Source organism: Heteronotia binoei, chromosome 7, assembly GCF_032191835.1.
Source record: "Heteronotia binoei isolate CCM8104 ecotype False Entrance Well chromosome 7, APGP_CSIRO_Hbin_v1, whole genome shotgun sequence".
Taxonomy (NCBI): domain Eukaryota; kingdom Metazoa; phylum Chordata; class Lepidosauria; order Squamata; family Gekkonidae; genus Heteronotia; species Heteronotia binoei.
The window spans coordinates 8334492-8355596 of record NC_083229.1 but is presented as its reverse complement, the minus strand read 5'-3'; positions in this window follow the sequence as shown (position 1 = coordinate 8355596).

Here is a 21105-nt window from a genome sequence, read left to right as displayed (position 1 = left end):
AGTAGGCGGAGACAGGCACAAAATGCAGCCGCGGCTTACTTTCCGAAGATCCTGGTGCAGTGGGGTGAGCTGCTGCTGAAGCAACATTGTTTTCTTTTTTATAAAAAAAAATCTGCCCAGCCAATCAAATCTCCAATAGCCAATCAGAAGCCTTGAATGGGCAAAAACCCCATCTGGTCCCACCTACTTTCTAAAAACACTTGGAATGGGCCAAGAAAGGCATCAGTGGGTGTCAGTGTGTCCATGGAAACAGTGGGGAATCTGGACTACAGAATCCAACTTTGCTTGGTCCAAAATACACATTCCCTCACTGAACAACCTCTGAGAGCCAGTTTGGTGTAGTGGTTAAGTGCTCAGACCTTTATCTGGGAGAACCGGTTTGATTCCCCACTCCTCACTCGCACCTGCTGGAATGGCCTTGGGTCAGCCAGAGCTCTCTTATCTGGGAGAACCGGGTTTGATTCCCCACTCCTCCACTCGCACCTGCTGGAATGGCTTTGGGTCAGCCAGAGCTCTCTTATCTGGGAGAACCGGGTTTGATTCCCCACTCCTCCACTCGCACCTGCTGGAATGGCCTTGGGTCAGCCAGAGCTCTCTTATCTGGGAGAACCGGGTTTGATTCCCACTCCTCCACTTGCACCTGCTGGAATGGCCTTGGGTCAGCCATAGCTCTCTTATCTGGGAGAACCAGGTTTGATTCCCCACTCCTCCACTCGCACCTGCTGGAATGGCCTTGGGTCAGCAGAGCTCTCTTATCAGGGAGAACGGGGTTTGATTCCCACTCCTCCACTCGCACCTGCTGGCATGGCCTTAGGTCAGCCAGAGCTCTCTTATCTGGGAGAACCGGGTTTGATTCCCCACTCCTCCACTCGCACCTGCTGGAATGGCCTTGGTCAGCCAGAGCTCTCTATCTGGGAGAACCGGGTTTGATTCCCCACTCCTCCACTCGCACCTGCTGGATGGCCTTGGGTCAGCCAGAGCTCTCTTATCTGGGAGAACCGGGTTTGATTCCCCACTCCTCCACTCGCACCTGCTGAATGGCCTTGGGTCAGCAGAGCTCTCTTATCTGGGAGAACCGGGTTTGATTCCCCACTCCTCCACTTGCACCTGCTGGAATGGCCTTGGGTCAGCCAGAGCTCTCTTATCTGGGAGAACCAGGTTTGATTCCCCATTCCTCCACTTGCAGCTGCTGGAATGGCCTTGGGTCAGCCAGAGCTCTCTTATCTGGGAGAACCGGGTTTGATTCCCCACTCCTGATTGCACCTGCTGGAATGGCCTTGGGTCAGCCAGAGCTCTCTTATCTGGGAGAACCGGGTTTGATTCCCCACTCCTCCACTTGTACCTGCTGGAATGGCCTTGGGTCAGCCAGAGCTCTCTTATCTGAGAGAACCGGGTTTGATTCCCCACTCCTTCACTTGCACTTGCTGGAATGGCCTTGGGTCAGCCAGAGCTCTCTTATCTTGGAGAACCGGGTTTGATTCCCCACTCCTCCACTCGCACCTGCTGGAATGGCCTTGGGTCAGCCGTAGCTCTCGTAGGAGTTGTCCTTGAAAGGGCAGCTGCTGTAAGAGCTCACTCAGCCCCACCTACCTCACAGAGTGTCTGTTGTAGGGGAGGGGGAGGTAAAGGTGACCATTCTAAAATTCAAAGTATAGGGCAGGATATAAATCCAGTTTCTTCTTCTTCTTCTTCTTCTTCTTCTTCTTCTTCTTCTTCTTCTTCTTCTTCTTCTTCTTCTTCTTCCTTCTATTGAAAATGTGTGGCTCTAGCTCATTCCTAAACGTGTGGTTCTAGATGATTCCTGTACAGATTTCATTTCAACATGCTTTATTTGAATATGCATTTTTGAAGGGATCTGGGCAGATTTGTCACAATATTTATATTTCACCTTCCTCCACATAGACATACGAAGACGGGCCCTGAGGCTGCATATAAAACAGCCTACAACCCCCCACCCCCTCTCTCGCACACACACCCAAAGGCCCAACACAGCATCAAAGAGCCCAAAAAAAAAAAAATACGAGAATAGTTTTAAAGGAAATACACGAAGCTGCCTTATACTGAATCAGACCCTTGACCAATCACGGTCAGCATTGCTACTCAGACTGAGACAGCAGCTCTGGCATCTCAAGCTATGGTCCTCCACGTCACCTCCTGGCCTGGTCCTTTGAACTAGAGATGGTGGGGATTGGACCGGGGAGTGAGCAGTGAAGTGGCCAAGTTTGCGGATGACACTAAATTGTTCAGGGTGGTGAGAACCAGAGAGGATTGTGAGGAACTCCAAAGGGATCTGTTGAGGCTGGGTGAGTGGGCGTCAACGTGGCCGATGCGGTTCAATGTGGCCAAGTGCAAAGTAATGCACATTGGGGCCAAGAATCCCAGCTACAAATACAAGTTGATGGGGGTTGTGAACTGGCAGAGACTGAGCAAGAGAGAGATCTTGGGGTGGTGGTAGATAACTCTCTGAAAATGTCAAGACAGTGTGCGTTTGGAATAAAAAAGGCCAATGCCATGCTGGGAATTATTAGGAAGGGAATTGAAAACAAATCAGCCAGTATCATAATGCCCCCTGTATAAATCGATGGTGCGGTCTCGTTTGGAGTACTGTGTGCAGTTCTGGTCGCCGCACCTCAAAAAGGATATTATAGCATTGGAGAAAGCCAGAAAAGGGCAACTAGAATGATTAAAGGGCTGGAGCACTTTCCCTATGAAGAAAGGTTGAAACGCTTGGGACTCTTGGAGAAACGTCGACTGTGGGGTGACATGATAGAGGTTGACAAGATAATGCATGGGATGGAGAAAGGAGAGAAAGAAGTACTTCTCTCCCTTTCTCACAATACAAGAACTCGTGGGCATTCGATGAAATTGCTGAGCAGCCGGGTTAAAACGGATAAAAGGAAGTACTTCTTCACCCAAAGGGTGATTAACATGTGGAATTCACTGCCATAGGAGGTGGTGGCGGCCACAAGTATAGCCACCTTCAAGAGGGGTTTAGATAAAACTATGGAGCACAGGTCCATCAGTGGCTATTAGCCACAGTGTGTGTGTATATATAAAATGTTTTTGCCACTGTGTGACCCAGAGTGTTGGACTGGAGGGGCACTGGCCTGATCCAACATGGCTTCTCTTATGTCCTTATGTTCTGCACGCCAAACAGAGGCTCTGCCACTGAGCCATGGCCCGTCCCCAACACACGAAGCTGCCTTATATTGAATCAACTCTTGGTTCATCCGGGTTAGTGTTGTCTACTCAGACTAGCAGTGTCTCTCAAAGGTCTTGAGCAGAAGTCGGTCCCATCACCCACTGTCTGGTCCTCTTCACTGGAGATGCCAGGGATTGAACCGGGGACCTTCTGCGTGCCAAGCAGAGGCTCTACCTCAGAGGCAACAATGGCTAAATCAGGAAGGCAAAGAAACAAGGCTTGCTGCAGGCAATGTCAGAGTTTCTGCTTCCTCGGGGAACTCTCCACATGTGCAGAAATATATTACTTTGTTCATTAAAGGCATTACAAATGAACAACTATCCCTCCCCCTCCAAGCACATATGGATTGGGCATAGTTTAGAAAGCACCAAAAGATGACAGCAGCTTGGTGGTGGAAGAAGAAGAAGAAAAATAAGAAGAAGAAGAGGAGGAGGAGGAGGAAGAAGAAGAGGAGAGGAGGAAGAAAGAAGAAGGAGGAGGAAGCAGCAGAAGAAGAAGAAGAGGAGGAGAAGAAGAGGAGGAGGAAGAAGAGGTGGAGGAGGAAGAAGAAAAAGAAGAAGAGGAGGAGGAGGAAGCAGCAGCAGAAGAAGAAGAGGAAGAGGAAGAAGAGGAGGAGGAAGAAGAAGAGGTGGAGGAGGAAGAAGAAAAAGAAGAAGAGGAAGAAGAAGAGGAGGAAGCAGCAACAGAAGAAGAGGAGGAGGAAGAAGAAGAAGAGGAGGAGGAGAAAGCAGCAGCAGCAGCAGAAGAAGAATCAAGGTCCAACTTAGAGAGAGCATTGATGGTATAGTGCTCTGCCAAGTATAGTCTTGCTGAGACAACTCCTGTTATCTGGAACATGAAGCAAATTTTAGCCCTTGGTTTTTCAGTCCCAGAATAATATTAAGCAGCGGGCTGGAAACTCTGATTCAAAGACTCTCTGGCTCGCCATCAAGAGCATCAGGAACGATTCGCTGGATGAGACCGAAGGGTCCCGCCGCGCCCCCGTTCCCCACAAGGAAGCGATCCGCTCGTATTTGGGTAAATAGATCAATATTACAAAAGGCATCGGAGCCTCCAGCGACCGCTCATCCAAAAAAGGAAACAAAAGCATCCAACGTTCCCTTTGGAATTCCTCCGTGCTTGGAGAAGTGGGAAGCGGATAACAGGGAAACGCTCCATCCACGCGGGAGCTGAGATGAAAACCTGCTTTTTGTTGAAGAAATCTAAGAGCACAGGGGAAGGGCCGTGGCTGAATGGCAGAGGCTCTGCTTGGCTCTCAGAAGGTGCCCGGCTCAATCCTCTGCATCTTCTCTTAAAAGAAACAGGCGGTGGGGGGACGTTAAAGGCCTTGGAGAACTGCCACCAGTCTAAGTAGACCTGGGGTGTCGAACTCATTCATTACGAGGGCCAGATCTGACATTAATGAGCCCTTGTTGGGCCAGGCCATTTCGGGTTGGGCCGGGCCATGTCAGACCAGGCCATGTGTGTACCTATTTAAGATTAGGTAGCAGTGATATAAACTTTATAAAGGACACGGACAAACATGCTTAAAACGTTCACACTCGTTGGTCTTAAATCCTGGGGTTCCCGAAGTGCTTACCATATGCAGTTCTGCGTTCAGAAACAGGGATGGATCTTGTGGAAACACAAGCACGGCTAATGTTATTTAAACATTGGTTACGGCTACATTTCTACTCTGATTCAGAGAGCCTTCTAGATCAACCGCTCTCAGAATCCAATATGTCAAATGGGTTAGTATTTATTGAGAGGAAAATTAAGTCTATGGGCATTGATACAGATTCGCTTTTTATGCTATCCCTAAAAGATGCATTCTTGAAACTTAAGCTTAGAATCTTGGATATCGAAATGCAAACGTTATATAGCCTGGCCAACAAAACTTGCTCCCCGCTGAATTTTGAACTTCCTCTTCCTGCAGGGAAATTAGCGTCATATTTCTCCTCTCTGCAAGCACCACCACAACGGCGTGCTTTCTTGTTAACGAGAAGGAATGCATTATCATCTGCTATTTTATTTGGCAGATTTAACGGGATTGATTACTCTGCCAGACATGGTCTTTGTAATCCCAAATGTATCGAAACTATCTCCCGTGTATTATTGAATTGTCCCCTTTATGATGATATGCGTCGTACATTTTTGAAAGATATTTTAGCAGATATGTTGAGCTGTGCTGATTCGGGCAAAGTCTACAGACTTTTAAATGATACCTGCTCTGAGTTAACTTTAACGGTTGCCGAATTTCTTCAACAGGCCATGGAAATCCGACAGACTGGCTCTGGAATGACCATATCTTATTTGTTTTATTCATTTAATTTTGTCAAACTTGAAATGACATATATTTTACTCATTTTATGTACATTAGCTCCCCTGCGTACTTGATTATCGAGGATTTTATATTACTTACATGGTTATTTGTACTGCTAAATCTGTTTTATGCCAATAAAGGCTTGCTGTTGTATTTCTCCCATGGGATCCAAGGAACTGGGCAAAGGAAGCTCGGGCTCTTTCCTTCCTTCCCCAGGAAACTGGGGGGGAGCCTCAGCCAACAGAAGGAAAAGAGGCCTGGCTCAGTAGCTCTGCCGTGCAAGTGGGAGAGCCTGGCAAAGCAAGCTATTCCTCCTCCCCCTTCCTTCCCCAGAGAGGAGCCTCAGCCAATGGAGAAAATGGAGGCTTTGCTCTGTAGCTCGAGTGCGATTGAGCAAGCCTGGCAAAGCAAGCTGTGATGGAGGAGGAAGCAAGAGAGAGGGAGAAGGAAGCAGATGACAGCCAGTTGCTCGGGGGCCTGAGAGCAGCCCTCCAGGGGCCTGATTTGGCGCCCAAACCACATGTTTGACACTCCTGGAGTAGACAGTGCTGAGCCTTGACGGGCTTATGGTTTGATTCAATGTAAGGCAGCTTCATGGGTAACTGGAAGACTCATGCTGGATCAGACCACGAGTTCATGTAGCCCACTAGTTGCCAGCTCTGGTTTGAGAAAAGTTGGGGGTTAAGATTCAAGGTGATAAAGTTGGGGGTTAAGATTCAAGGTGAGAGCCAGTTTGGTGTAGTGGTTAAGTGTGTGGACTCTTATCTGGGAGAACCGGGTTTGATTCCCCCTCTCCTCTACTTGCAGCTGCTGGAATGGCCTTGGGTCAGCCATAGCTCTCATAGACCTTCTTCCCCTGTAGTGGTTAAGTGTGCAGACTCTTATCTGGGAGAACCGGGTTTGATTCCCCACTCCTCCACTTGCACCTGCTGGAATGGCCTTGGGTCAGCCATAGCTCTCATAGACCTTCTTCCCCTGTAGTGGTTAAGTGTGCAGACTCTTATTTGGGAGAACCGGGTTTGATTCCCCACTCCTCCACTTGCACCTGCTGGAATGGCCTTGGGTCAGCCATAGCTCTCATAGACATTCCTCCCCTGTAGTGGTTAAGTGTGCAGACTCTTATCTGGGAGAACCGGGTTTGATTCCCCACTCCTCCACTTGCACCTGCTGGAATGGCCTTGGGTCAGCCGTAGCTCTGGCAGAGGTTGTCCTTGAAAGGGCAGCTGCTGTGAGAGCCCTCTCAGCCCCACCCACCTCACAGGGTGTCTGTTGTGGGGGAGGAAGGTAAAGGAGATTGTGAGCTGCTCTGAGACTCTTCGGAGTGGAGGGCGGGATATAAATCCAATATCTTCTTCTTCTTAAAGTTGAATTAAAGTCTGCAGAAGAGTTAAACAACAAGTATGACTGGTTTTAAATGCAACAAATAAAAAGCTTGATGGAAAATGATATTAAATCTGATGGAATTAGACGTGAGCAAACAGAATTGGAAAGGGTTCTGCTTGGAGATAACGAAAAATTAACGAAAGTATATAAATTACTACTGAAATGGTCTACAGAAGAAGAAGTAGTAAAATCTCAAATGATTAAATGGGCAATTAATGTAAATAGAGAAATACAAATAGATACATGGGAGTATCTTTGGAAGAACTCGAAGATATCAACATGTCAGAATATTAAAGAGAACTGTTTTAAGATGATGTATAGGTGGCATATGACTCCGAAAAAACTGGCAAAGATGAGTAAAAAGATGTCAGATGTTGGAAATGTAAAAAACACGAGGGTTCTTTTTTCATATGTGGTGGACTTGTGAAAAAGTGAAAAAGTTTTGGCAGATGATACAACAAGAAATTTCTAAAAATTTTGGATACGACCTTAAGAAAGTTGCAGAGACTTTTCTGCTGCGATTACAAATGGAAAAGAGAGAGAGGGGAAGAGAGACAGAGACACACAGAGAGAGATAGACAGAGGCAAAGTGACAGACACACACACACAGAGGGAGAGACAGGGAGGGAGAGGGAGGGAGAGGGAGAGAGAGAGAGAGGGGGGGGAGGGAGAGGGAGAGGGAGAGGGAGGGAGAAAGAAAGAAAGAAAGAAAGAAAGAAAGAAAGAAAGAAAGAAAGAAAGAAAGAAAGAAAGAAAGAAAGAAAGAAAGAAAGAAAGAAAGAAAGGAAGGAGATTTCAGCTCCTCCTTAATCACACACATTCTCCTTTCTTCTTGTCTCTCTCCCATAACAGATGTAAAAGAGTCACTTCCTCCTCTTCTGGGACGAGGGCTTCAGGCTCTCATTCCTGCTAGCAAAAACCTGAAACTCAAGCAGGCATCCTTTGCCAGCGAGGGAGAGCACTCTTTGCCTGGAAGGAAAACCACTTAACTGTTCTTTCCCCTGAGCCCAGGGCAGATAACTGTATCTTCTTGAAATGTCAAAAGTGAGCTGGCGTGCCCTTTGGAAGATATTCTTTCTCAGCTGCAACCAAAGTGCTCAAGAGGGAAGGTGGCTCCTTGGTGGGGAGGAAGCCTCAAAAGGCTCTCGGCGCAGCCCCCGGCTTCTTCAGTGAAGAAATCTTGAGCAGGAGAACAAGGAAGGGCCTTTCTCTGACTGATATCCAGAGTTGCCAACCTCCAGGTGGCGCCTGGCGATCTCCCACTCTCACAACCGATCTCGAGATAACAGAGATCAGTCCCCGTGGAGGGGGGGGGGGACAGTTACTTTAGGGCAGGGGGGGGCAAACTGCAGCTCGGGAATCCCACGTGGCTCTTTCACACATCTTGTGCGGCTCTCAAAGCCCCCACCGCCCCATCAGCCAGCTTGGGAAAGTAACTTCTCTCTCGAAATCACTTCTCCAAACCAGCCGGCTGTCAGGTTCCACGACAATTGTGCGGCTGATCCTACTTGCCCCGTATTCTCATGCATTCACCGCCCTGGACGCTCATTGCATTTATTCCGCCGAACAGACCTTCACTACTTTGTCTTTACCTATTCAGTATTTACCTATTCAGCCTGTCTTGTAGTGTATGCTCGATGGTAACAATTCCCCCCCTCCCCGTCCCCAAGTCATACAAGAGAGGGCTTTTGTGGAGAGGCACAGTGGGAGGGCTTCTAGTGTCCTGGCCCCGCTGATGGACCTCCTGATGGCGCCTGGGTTTTTTGGCCACTGTGTGACACAGAGTGTTGGACTGGATAGGCCACTGGCCTGATCCAACAGGGCTCCTCTTATGTTCTTCTGTGACACAGAGTGTTGGACTGGATGGGCCACTGGCCTGATCCAACAGGGCTTCTCTTATGTTCTTCTGTGACACAGAGTGTTGGACTGGATGGGCCACTGGCCTGATCCAACAGGGCTTCTCTTATGTTCTTCTGTGACACAGAGTGTTGGACTGGATGGGCCACTGGCCTGATCCAACAGGGCTCCTCTTATGTTCTTCTGTGACACAGAGTGTTGGACTGGATGGGCCACTGGCCTGATCCAACAGGGCTTCTCTTATGTTCTTATTTGACTCAGAGTGTTGGACTGGATGGGCAACTGGCCTGATCCAACAGGGCTTCTCTTACGTTCTTATGTGTGACACAGAGTGTTGGACTGGATGGGCCACTGGCCTGATCCAACAGGGCTCCGCTTATGTTCTTCTGTGACACAGAGTGTTGGACTGGATGGGCCACTGGCCTGATCCAACAGGGCTTCTCTTATGTTCTTATGTGACAGAGTGTTGGACTGGATGGGCCATTCGCCTGATCCAACAGGGCTTCTCTTATGTTCTTCTGTGACACAGAGTGTTGGACTGGATGGGCCACTGGCCTGATCCAACAGGGCTCCTCTTATGTTCTTCTGTGACACAGAGTGTTGGACTGGATGGGCCACTGGCCTGATCCAACAGGGCTTCTCTTATGTTCTTATTTGACTCAGAGTGTTGGACTGGATGGGCAACTGGCCTGATCCAACAGGGCTTCTCTTACGTTCTTATGTGTGACACAGAGTGTTGGACTAGATGGGCCATTGGCCTGATCCAACAGGGCTTCTCTTATGTTCTTATGTGACACAGAGTGTTGGACTGGATGGACCATTGGCCTGATCCAACATGGCTTCTCTTATGTTCTTATTTGACTCAGAGTGTTGGACTGGATGGGCAACTGGCCTGATCCAACAGGGCTTCTCTTATGTTCTTATGTGACACAGAGTGTTGGACTGGAGGCGCCATGGGCCTGATCCAACATGGCTTTTCTTATGTTCTTATGTGACACAGAGCGTTGGACTGGAGGGGCCATTGGCCTGATCCAGCATGGCTTCTCTTATGTTCTTATGTGTAACACAGCGTGTTGGACTGGAGGGGCCATTGGCCTGATCCAACAAGGCTTCTCTTATGTTCTTATAAGCACAGACAGCTTCAAGAGGGGATTGAATCAACATCTGGAGCAGAGGTCATCAGTGGCTATTAGCCACAATGTATTGTTGGAACTCTCTTTCTGGGGCAGTGATGCTCTGTATTCTTGGTGCTTGGGGGGCACAGTGGGAGGGCTTCTAGTGTCCCAGCCCTACTGATGGACCTCTTGATGGCGCCTGGGTTTTTTGGCCACTGTGTGACACAGAGTGTTGGACTGGATGGGCCATGGGCCTGATCCAACAGAGCTTCTCTTATGTTCTAAAGCAGGGGTGTCAAACTCATTTGTTATGAGGGCTGAATCTAACATAAATTAGACCTTGTTGGGCTGGGCCATGTCAACTTGGGCTGGGCCATATTGGGCCGGGCCATGTATGTACCTATTTAAGATTAGGTAGCAGAGATATCAACTTTATAAAAGACACAGACAAACACAATTAATTTTGTTTTTAACTCAAACCATACTTAAAACGTTAGCACTTGTTGGTCTTAAAGGTGCTTTTTGGTTTTTCTCCCTTGGGATTCAGGGAACTGGGCAAAGGAAGCTTTGGCTCCTTTCTTCCTTCCCCAGCAGACAGAAGGGGGGGAGGAGGCTCGGCCAATAGAAGGAAGAGAGGCTTGACTCAGTAGCTCTGCTGCATGATTGAGAGAGCCTGGAAAAACAAGTTCTGCCTCATCCCCCCCCCTTCCTCTCCATGGGAGGAGCCTCAGCCAATGGAGAAAACAGAGGTATTGCTCTGTAGCTCCTGAGCAAGTGAGCAAGCCTTGCAAAGCAAACTTTTGTGGAGAAAGAAGCAAGAGAGAGGGAGAAAGAAGCAGAGGACAGCCAGTTTTTCAGGGGGCTGATAGGAGCCCTCTGGTTTGGCCCCTGGATTGCACGTTTGACACCCCTGTTCTAAAGGGTGGCAGTGAGGATACAACAGGGAACCGAAACCGAAGTTCAGAAAGAGTTGACCCAGAGAACTTTGCCTCTCTCTCCCAGAATACTAGACTGCGAGGGCATCCAATGGAGCTGAGGGGCAGCAGGTTCTGGACAGGCAGAAAGAAACACTGCTTTACATCGAGGGAGATCAAAAGGTAGAGCTTGCTGAATCAGGCCCCTCGAGGGCTGCTCTCAGGCCCCCGAGTAACTGGCTGTCATCTGCTTCCTTCTCCCTCTCTCTTGCTTCCTTCGGCATGACAGCTAGCTTTTCCAGGCTTCCTCAATCACACAGGACCTACACCTCTATTTTCTCCATTGGCTGAGGCTCCTCCCTTGGGGAGGAAAGGGGGGGAGGAAGAGCTTGCTTTGCCAGGCTTGCTCAATCACACAGGAGCTCTCTCTCTCTCTCAGCTTGACTTCGTGAACGAAGATTTAAGAAAGGTGCTCAATCACACAGGAGCTACACCTCTATTTTCTCCATTGTCTGAGGCTCCTCCCTCGGGGAGGAAAGGGGGGGAGGAAGAGCTTGCTTTGCCAGGCTTGCTCAATCACACAGGAGCTCTCTCTCTCTCTCGGCTTGACTTCGCGAACGAAGATTTAAGAAAGGTGCTCAATCACACAGGAGCTACACCTCTATTTTCTCCATTGGCTGAGGCTCCTCCCTCAGGGAGGAAAGGGGGGGGGAGGCAGAGCTTGCTTTGCCAGGCCTCTCAATCGCACAGTAGAGCTACTGAGCCAAGGCTCTCTTCCTTCCACTAGGTGAGGCTTCCCCACCCCCCGTACTTGGGGAGGGAGGGAAAGAGCCAGAGCTTCCTTTGCCCAGTTCCCAGGATCCCATGGGAGCGATACAAAGAAAGCACCTTTAAGACCAATGAGTGCTAATGTTTTCAGCATGTTTTAAGGTGTTTTTTTTAAAAAAAAAAAATCTGTAATTGTGTTCGTGTTCTTTATAAAGTTTTTATCTCCGCTACCTAATCTTAATTAGGAACACACACAGCCCAGCTCAACAAGGTCTCATATAAGTCAGATTCGGCCCTCATAACAAAATAAGTTTGACACGCTGGACTAGATGGGCCACTGCTATCGTCCACAGCAGGGCTCGCCTGAGGTTCTTATCTTTTGGAGCCCTCAAACTGTTACATGCCTGGAAAGGAAAACCCCTCTTGCCTTCCATGCAAAAGCCTTGTTTGCAACGCACCATGTTTCCTTATTCACAGGCAAACTTCTTCCTTCTCAAAACGAAAAACGTATGTTCTCTTTCGATTGAGTTTCAACCCATTGCTTCTGAAACTAAATCGAAAGAGTGTCCGGCTCAACATTGGGAAGAACTTCCTGACTGTTAGAGCGGTTCCTCAGTGGAACAGGCTTCCTCAGGAGGTGGTGGGCTCTCCTTCCTTGGAGGTTTTGAAACAGAAGCTAGATGGCCATCTGACAGCAATGAAGATCCTGTGAATTTAGGGGGTGGTGTTTGTGGGTTTCCTGAATTGTGCAGGGGGTTGGACTAGATGAACTAGATGACCCTGGAGGTATCTTCCAACTCTGTGATTCTATGATTAAATCAATAGAGTTTCCAGCTCAACATTAGGAAGAACTTCCTGACTGTTAGAGCGGTTCCTCAGTGGAACAGGCTTCCTCGGGAGGTGGTGGGCTCTCCTTCCTTGGAGGTTTTGAAACAGAAGCTAGATGACCATCTGACAGCAATGAAGATCCTGTGAATTTAGGGGGAGGTGTTTGTGAGTTTCCTGCATTGCGCAGGGGGTTGGACTAGATGACCCTGGAGGTCCCTTCCCACTCTAGGATTCTATGAAATTGGGCTCTCCTTCCTTGGAGGTTTTGAAACAGAGGCTAGATGGCCATCTTACAGCAATGAAGATCCTGTGAATTTAGGGGGAGGTGTGAGTTTCCTGCATTGCGCAGGGGGTTGGACTAGATGACCCTGGAAGCCCCTTCCAACTCTAGGATTCTACGTTCACATCCTTCTCCATTTCTACCAATTTGGTCTTTTTTGAAAGGGGAGAAAAAAAAATCATAATCCAGAGACCACCCACCGGAAGCAAGTTGGCTGCCTTCTCTCTCAGGGCGAATTCCAAAGCGATGAGCCATGACTATTGTTAGAGCTCCTTTTGAAATGTGTATCTTGGCGGCAGGAACGCCGCATCGGAAAAGCTGTGTGAAGCCTTCTCCTCTTGTTGAGCTTCAAACCGCGCGTGTCAGAGGTCAATCAGGAGAGCGGCAGGGAATCGGCCCCCCCTCCCTTTCTTCTTCTTTAAAAGACTCCCACTTGGAGCTAATTTCTGCCCTTTCCTCCGTCTTCCGTGAAGCACGCCACACTCTCCAAGTCCTCTGAGAAGAGGGCCGAGGGGAGTCTGAAGAAGTGATATGTCAAAACTCTCTGGAATTACGCGCTGCAAAGGACTGCTCAAGTGGGGCTGTCAGAAATGACATTTCAGACTACGCAGGGTGTGCCAGGCAAACCTTTACTCAGACGGAGCTGCAAACGAAGGAGGTTCCTGCCCACTCCTCCTCTGCTAGCCCACATCCCTTTCACTGTCCTCTGCCATTTGGAGGCACTGCTGTTGAAGACGCAGCTGCGCTGGGCAGGGCATATTTCTAGGATGGAAAACTACCGCCTTCCCAAGATTGCTCTGTATGGCGAACTTTCCACCGGCCATCGAAATAGAGGGGCACCAAAGAAGAGGTACAAGGACTCCTTGAAGAAATCCCTTGGCACCTGTCACATCAACCATCACCAGTGGTCTGACCTAGCCTCAGATCGCAAAGCATGGAGGCACACCATCCACCAGGCTGTCTCTTCCTTTGAGAACGCACGCATAGCTGGTCTTGAGGACAAAAGGAGATTGAGGAAGAATCGCACTGCTACAGCACCAACTCCAAATCAGACTTTTCCCTGCAGCCACTGTGGCTGGACCTGCCTGTCCCACATTGGTCTTGTCAGCCACCAGCGAGCCTGCAGCAGACGTGGACTACTGCACCCTTCTTAAATCTTCGTTCGCGAAGTCAAGCCGAGAGAGACCATTTGGATAACCATTATAATTTCCCAAGCAGACAGATCCAAGTGGGCAGCCGTGTTGTCCGAAGCAGCAGAACAAAAGTAGGAGCCCAGTTTCACCTTTAAGACCAAACCAACAAAGTTTTTCTTAAGAATGTAAGAGAGCCAGTTTGGTGTAGTGGTTAAGTGCACAGAATCTTCTCTGGGAGAACCTGGTTCGATTCCCCACTCATAGGATCATAGAATTGTCGAGTTGGAAGGGACCTCCGGGGTCATCTAGTCCAACCCCCTGCACAATACAGGAAACACACAAATTTTTGTTGTCCAGTCGCACAGTCGAGTCCGACTCTTTGTGACCCCCAAGGACCAAGTCACGCCAGGCCCTCCTGTCTTCCACCATCCTCCGAAGTCTGCTCATATTCATGTTTGTTACATCAGTAATGCTGTCCAGCCGTCTCATCTTTTGCCGTCCCCTTCTTCTCTTGCCTTCTGTCTTTCCCAGCATCAGGATCTTCTCCAGTGAGCGCTCCCTTCTCATTGGGTGGCCAAAATATTTGAGCTTAAGATTCAGCATTTGACCTTCCAGGGAACAGGCTGGGTTGATTTCCCTAATACCTCCATCTTCATTGCTGTCGGATAGCCATCTAGCCTCTGTTGAAAAACCTCCAAGGAAGGAGAGCCCACCAACTCCCGAGGAAGCCTGTTCCATTGAGGAATCGCTCTAACGTTCAGGAAGTTCTTCCTAATGTTGAGCCAGAAACTCTTCTGATTTAATTTCAACCCACTGGTTCTGGTCCTACCTTCTGGGGCCACAGAAAACAATTCCACACCATCCTCTATATAACAGCCCTTCAAGTCCTTGAAGATTGTGATCCTATCACCTGTCAGCCACCTCCTCTCTAGGCTAAACACACCCAGCTCCTTCAACCTTTCCTCATAGGACTTTGTCTCCAGACCCCTCACCATCTACATCGCCCTCCTCTGGACCCATTCCAGCTTGTCTATATCCTTCTTAAAATGTGGAGCCCAAAACTGAACACAATACTCCAAGTGAGGTCCTACTCCTCCACTTGAAGCTACTGGAATGGCCTTGGGTCTGCCATAGCTTTCGTAGGAGTTGTCCTTGAAAGGACAGCTGCAGTAAGAGCTCTCTCAGCCCCACCTACCTCATAGGGTGTCTGTTGTGAGGGGGAAGGTAAAGGAGATTGTCGCCACTTTGAGATGCAGAGTATAGGGCAGGATATAAATCCAATATCTTCTTCTTCTTCAGACGAAGGAATAGGGTACCGTGGGCTGAAATACATGTAGCTGGTGGGTTAAGAGTGTAAACCGATACAAAGTTAGGGTAAAACGGCAAAATAGTGTAATAAATAAATCTCTTATGTTCTTATGGGTGACACAGAGTGTTGGACTGGATGGGCCATTGGCCTGATCCAACATGGCTTCTCTTATGTTCTTCTGTGTCACAGAGTGTTGGACTGGATGGGCCATTGGCCTGATTCAACATGGCTTCTCTTATGTTCTTACACACACGCACACTCCACCACAGACAGGCCATGTGTTAGACCTTTATCTCTGCATACTCTTCTCCAGCGAGGGGGAGAGAGAAAAACTGTCTGCACACCAGGGGGGGGGGGGGGAGAATCCCTACCATTTCAAGGAGAAGATATCTGTGTGGCATACCACCTAAAATGCTACTGTTCTTCATGCAGAAAAAAAAGGGAGGGCCGCACTGAAATATGCTCATGCACTATCTCAGCAGCATATCATTATGGTCCCAATAAAGTGTTCTGTCTTGATTAATTTAACTTACCTAGACTATTTATAGTCTGACTTTCTCACTGCGAATCAAGTTTATGCCACTGAAGTCTATTTCTTCCAATGCTTTGTTCCCCCATTACTTGGGCGAAACTGTGGGGGGAGGTATTTGTGAGTTTCCTGCATTGTTCAGAGGACTGGACTAAATGACCCTGGAAGTATCTTTCAACTCTGTGATTCTATGACCCACCTACCAACCAACTTCAAGGGAAAACCAAGGTTCAGCTTGGTGCATCACATTTTAAGAAGGATATAGAGAAGCTAGAATGGGTCCAAAGGAGGGTGACAAAGATGGTGAGGAGGTCTGGAGACCAAGCCCTATGAAGAAAGGTTGAAGGTGCTGGGTTTGTTTAGAGTGGAGAGGAGGTAGCTGAAAGGTGTTATGATCACCATCTTCAAGTACTTGAAGGGCTGTCATATTGAGAATGGTGTGGAATTGTTTTCTGTGGCCCCGGAAGGTAGGACCAGAACTAATGGGTTGAAATTAAATCAGAAGAGTTTCCATCTCAACATCAGGAAGAACTTTCTGACAGTTCCTGACTTATGGATAAGTATATGGAGCAGAGGTCCATCACTGGTTATAAGCCATATCGTTGGAACTCTCTGTCTGGGGCAGTGATGCTCTGTATTCATGGTGCTTGGGCTGGAGGCACAGTGGGAGGGCTTCTAGTGTCCTGGCTCCACTGGTGGGCCTCCTGATGTCACTTGTTTGTTTGTTTTTTGCCACTGTGTGACACACAGTATTGGACTGCATGGGCCATTGGCCTGATCCAACATGGCTTCTCTTATGTTCTTACCACATAAGAGCATAAGAGAGAGCCAGTTTGGTGTAGTGGTTAATTGTGTTGACTCTTGTCTGGGAGAATCGGGTTTGATTCCCCACTCCTCCACTTGCACCTACTAGCATGGCCTTGGGTCAGCCACAGCTCTGGCAGAGGCTGTCTTTGAAAGGGCAGCTGCAGTGAGAGCCCTCTCAGCCCCACCCACCTCACAGGGTGCCTGTTGTGGGGGAGGAAGATAAAGGAGATTGTGAGCTGCTATGAGACTGTTGAATGGGGGGGGGGCAGAATATAAATCCAATGTCATCGTCTTCTTCTTCTGTTCTTACAGTTAGAGAGGTTCCTCAGTGGAACAGGCTTCCTCGGGAAGTGGTGGGCTCTCCTTCCCTGGAGGTTTTTAAACAGAGGCTCGATGGCCATCTGACAGCAATGCAGATCCTATGAATTTAGGGGGAGGCATTTGTGAGTTTCCTGCATTGTGCAGAGGGTTGGACTAGATGACCCTGGAGGTATGTTCCAACTCTGTGATTCTATGTCCCACCCACCAACCAACTGTGAGTGGAAACCAAGGAAGGAGAATCTCACACTAAAGTTTCCTGGTGGGGGAAAGCGCCACCGAGTTGCAGCTGCTTTCTGGCAGCCCTGTTGAGTGAGAGTCCCTAAACTTTTTGAGGCCGGGGCAATTTTTGAAATACACTGGGAAAGAGGGGAGATGATCAAACCGGCACGGGTAGCAGCTGTTACTGAAGCAGCAGTATTCCAGTTTCTGCCCTCAGTCGGGTCTCCTCCATCAGAAGCTTTGCTGAGCAAGAGTCCCTCCTCCAGGCACCATCCACTGTCTGAAAACACTTGGCGATCGTCAGGTAAGGTGTTGACGGGCACCCTGCTGGCGTCCTTGCAACCAATGTTCCCTCTAAGCTGCAGAGTCTTGTGAGCGAAAATTCTGCATGGTGAGCTACTGGCATTAAAGCTGTGAGCTACTGCACCAATTGTTGTTTGTTTGTTTTTTGCCACTGTGTGACACAGAGTATTGGACTGCATGGGCCATTGGCCTGATCCAACATGGCTTCTCTTATGTTCTTACCACATAAGAGCATAAGAGAGAGCCAGTTTGGTTAATTGTGTTGGCTATTAGCCACAGTGTGTGTGTGTGTGTATATATATATATATATATATATATATATATATATATATATATATATGGCCGCTGTGTGACACAGAATGTTGGACTGGATGGGCCATTGGCCTGATCTAACATGGCTTCTCTTATGTTCTTATGTTGTTGTTTGTGTTTGTTGTTGTTGGTTGGTTGGTCGGTTGGGTTATGGTTGGTTGGCTGTTTGGGTTGTGGGTGGTTGGTTGGTTGGGTTGTGGTTGGTTGGCTGTTTGGGTTGTGGGTGGTTGGTTGGTTGGGTTGTGGGTGGTTGGTTGGTTGGGTTGTAGTTGGTTGGTTGGGTTGTGGGTGGTTGGTTGGTTGGGTTGTAGTTGGTTGGTTGGGTTGTGGTTGGTTGGCTGGGTTGGTGTAGTTGTGGTGGTTGGTGTGGTTGTGGTGGTTGGTGCGGTGGTTGTTGTGGTTACACTTGATTAATCGCCCAACATCACATGAGGGGTGGGGGGATCTGCTTTGTGAGCTACTGGCATTAAAGCTGTGAGATACTGCACAAGTTGTTTGTTGGTGGTGGTGGTGGTTGTTGTTGTTTGTGTTTGTTGCTGTTGTTGTTGGTTGGGTTGTGGTTGGTTGGTTGGGTTCTGGTTGGGTTGTGGTTGGTTGGTTGGGTTGTGGTTCGTTGGTTGGGTTGGTGTAGTTGTGGTGGTTGGTGTGGTTGTGGTGGTTGGTGCAGTGGTTGTTGTGGTGATTAATCGGCCAACATCACGTCAGGGGTGGGGGGATCCCCCCAAGAGGGAGTGGAGAGGAGAAGGTGCCAGCATGGCAACCGTCACTGCCGTTATACAAAGGCTTGGCGGAACAACTCTGCCTTACAGGCCCTGCAGAACTGTAATAGACCCCGCAGGGCCCTGATGTCTTCTGGCAGAGTGTTCCACCAAGTCGGGGCCAGCACTGAAAAAGCCCTGGCCCTTGTTGAGGACAGCTGGACTTCTTTTGGGCCAGGGATCACCAGCAGATTTTGTCTACTAGTGCGCAATGCCCTTCCAGGGACATAGTGGAGGAGGCGGTCCCGTAGATACATCGGTCCCAGACCGCAAGGCCTGAAAGGTCATAACCAAAACCTTGAATCTAACCCAGTACTCAACTGGCAACCAGTGTAGTGTGCTCTGGGGTAACTTTTCCTGATTTAAGACAGAAACGTGCGAGCGAGAGGCTATGAATTTGTGAGCTAGTTCACGCTAACTCAGCTTAGAGGGAAGACTACTTGCAACATGGGGTTTAAAGACAAGAGACATTCAGAGGTGGTTTGCAACTGCCTGCCTCTGCGTCATGATTCTAGACTTCCTTGGTGGTGGGAAGAAGAAGAAGAAGAAATGATTATTATGATGGTTGATAATGACTGATGATAATGACTGATGTGGATACTGGAATATCAGATTCTCAGAACGGCTCACAATCTCCTTTCCCTTCCTCTCCCACAACAGACACCCTGTGAGGTAGATGAAGATATTGGATTTATATCCCGCCCTCCACTCCGAAGAGTCTCAGAGCGGCTCACAATCTCCTTTCCCTTCCCCCCCCCCACAACAGACACCCTGTGAGGTAGATGAAGATATTGGATTTATATCCCGCCCTCCACTCCGAAGAGTCTCAGAGCGGCTCACAATCTCCTTTACCTCCCCGCCCCCCACAACAGACACCCTGTGAGGTAGATGAAGATATTGGATTTATATCCCGCCCTCCACTCTGAAGAGTCTCAGAGTGGCTCACAATCTCCTTTATCTTCCTCCCCCACAACAGACACCCTGTGAGGTAGATGAAGATATTGGATTTATATCCCGCCCTCCACTCTGAAGAGTCTCAGAGTGGCTCACAATCTCCTTCACCTTCCTCCGCCACAACAGAAGCCTTGTGAGGTGGGTGGGGCTGAGAGAACTCTCGCAGAAGCTGCCCTTTCAAGGATAACCTCTGCAAGAGCTATGGCTGACCCAAGTCCACATTGAGAGCTCTCCGAGAACTGCTCTTGAGCAGAACAGCTTCCGACAGAGTTATGATTGACCCAAGGTCACTCCAGCAGGTGCAAGTGGAGGAGTGGGGACTCAAACCTGGTGCTCCTAGATAAAAGTCCGGGCGCTTAACCGCTAAACCAAACAAAGTCTTATCTGTATTAAGTTGGCAAAAAAAAAAATGGAAATAAAGTTGAGGTTAGGGGAGAGGAGACAAAGGGAACTGGTTGGAGAACCAGACTTAAAGAATAGTTGTCAGATCCAACCCTGTTTAGCTTCTGGGATCAGTTAACCAAACAGAGTAAGGTGGAAAATGAAGCAGGTGAACAGCACTAAGGCATCCGCGAAAAACCAGCCTCTATAAGTTGGAAAAACACTTATCACAAATCTTATACAGAACCATAGAGTGCTTACAACTAAATACAAAAATACATATTCAAACATCAGAACGCTGACCACACCTGTACCCCCAGTCTCTCAAACTGCAATTAATGCCACTCCCTCCAAAGTCGTGGGTCCAGGAAGTGATGCGACAAACCGTTTTGTACAGAGTCCGACGCTCCACATACTCCTTTCAAGTGGAGCCGGTGCAGAAAACAAGCAGCAGCCAGGCACAAAACCATGACAGGGTCGTACGTGATGCCCTGTTTCACACGAGGCTTCTACAAAGCTTCAAAAAAAACATTATGCAACTTTCACTGGAGACCATTGCTTCAAAACACTTCACAAGTAAGTTCTGGGATTCAGACGAGATCAGGCTAGCCTACGCCGTCAAGAGGAGGGCAGGTTTCCTAATCATTACTAAATCAAAGGTTGCTTAATCCACAGAGCTTGTCTTTGCACGTACACGCCCCTCTTTGCAAACAACAAAGTCTGTTGTTTACTGATATCCATTTACCGTTGTGCTGTATCCCCCCCTCCCCTTCCATTTCCCCCCCCCCCTTCTGGAACCCCACATGTATCACGTTCTTCATCTGTCAACACACTACGCAAACACAGTGCTACTGCCTATCTCAGTGAACAGTAAAATTAAAATCCAAGCTATCACCCGTCCCCTCACGGCTGGTAAACCAAGAATATGTCTCTGTTTGCTCTGTACGGAGGAGAAATAGCAGTAGCTGGCATTCGGCGCTGATATTTATGCTGAAGGATTGGCTTGCAAAATATACAAAGTTCGCCAAATCTCCAAACCTCTTCAAGAGGTTTGGTGTAGTAGTTAAGTGTGCGGACTCTTATCTGGGAGAACCGGGTTTGATTCCCCACTCCTCCACTTGCACCTGCTGGAATGGCCTTGGGTCAGCCAGAGCTCTGGCAGAGGTTGTCCTTGAAAGGGCAGCCGCTGTGAGAGCCCTCTTAGCCCCACCCACCACCCAGGGTGTCTGTTGTGGGGGAGGAAGGTAAAGAAGATTGTGAGCCGCTCTGAGACTCTTTGGAGTGGAGGGTGGGATATAAATCCAGTATCTTCATCTACCTCACAGGGTGACTGTTGTGGGGGAGGAAGGTAAAGGAGATTGTGAGCCGCTCTGAGACTCTTTGGAGTGGAGGGTGGGCTATAAATCCAGTATCTTCATCTACCTCACAGG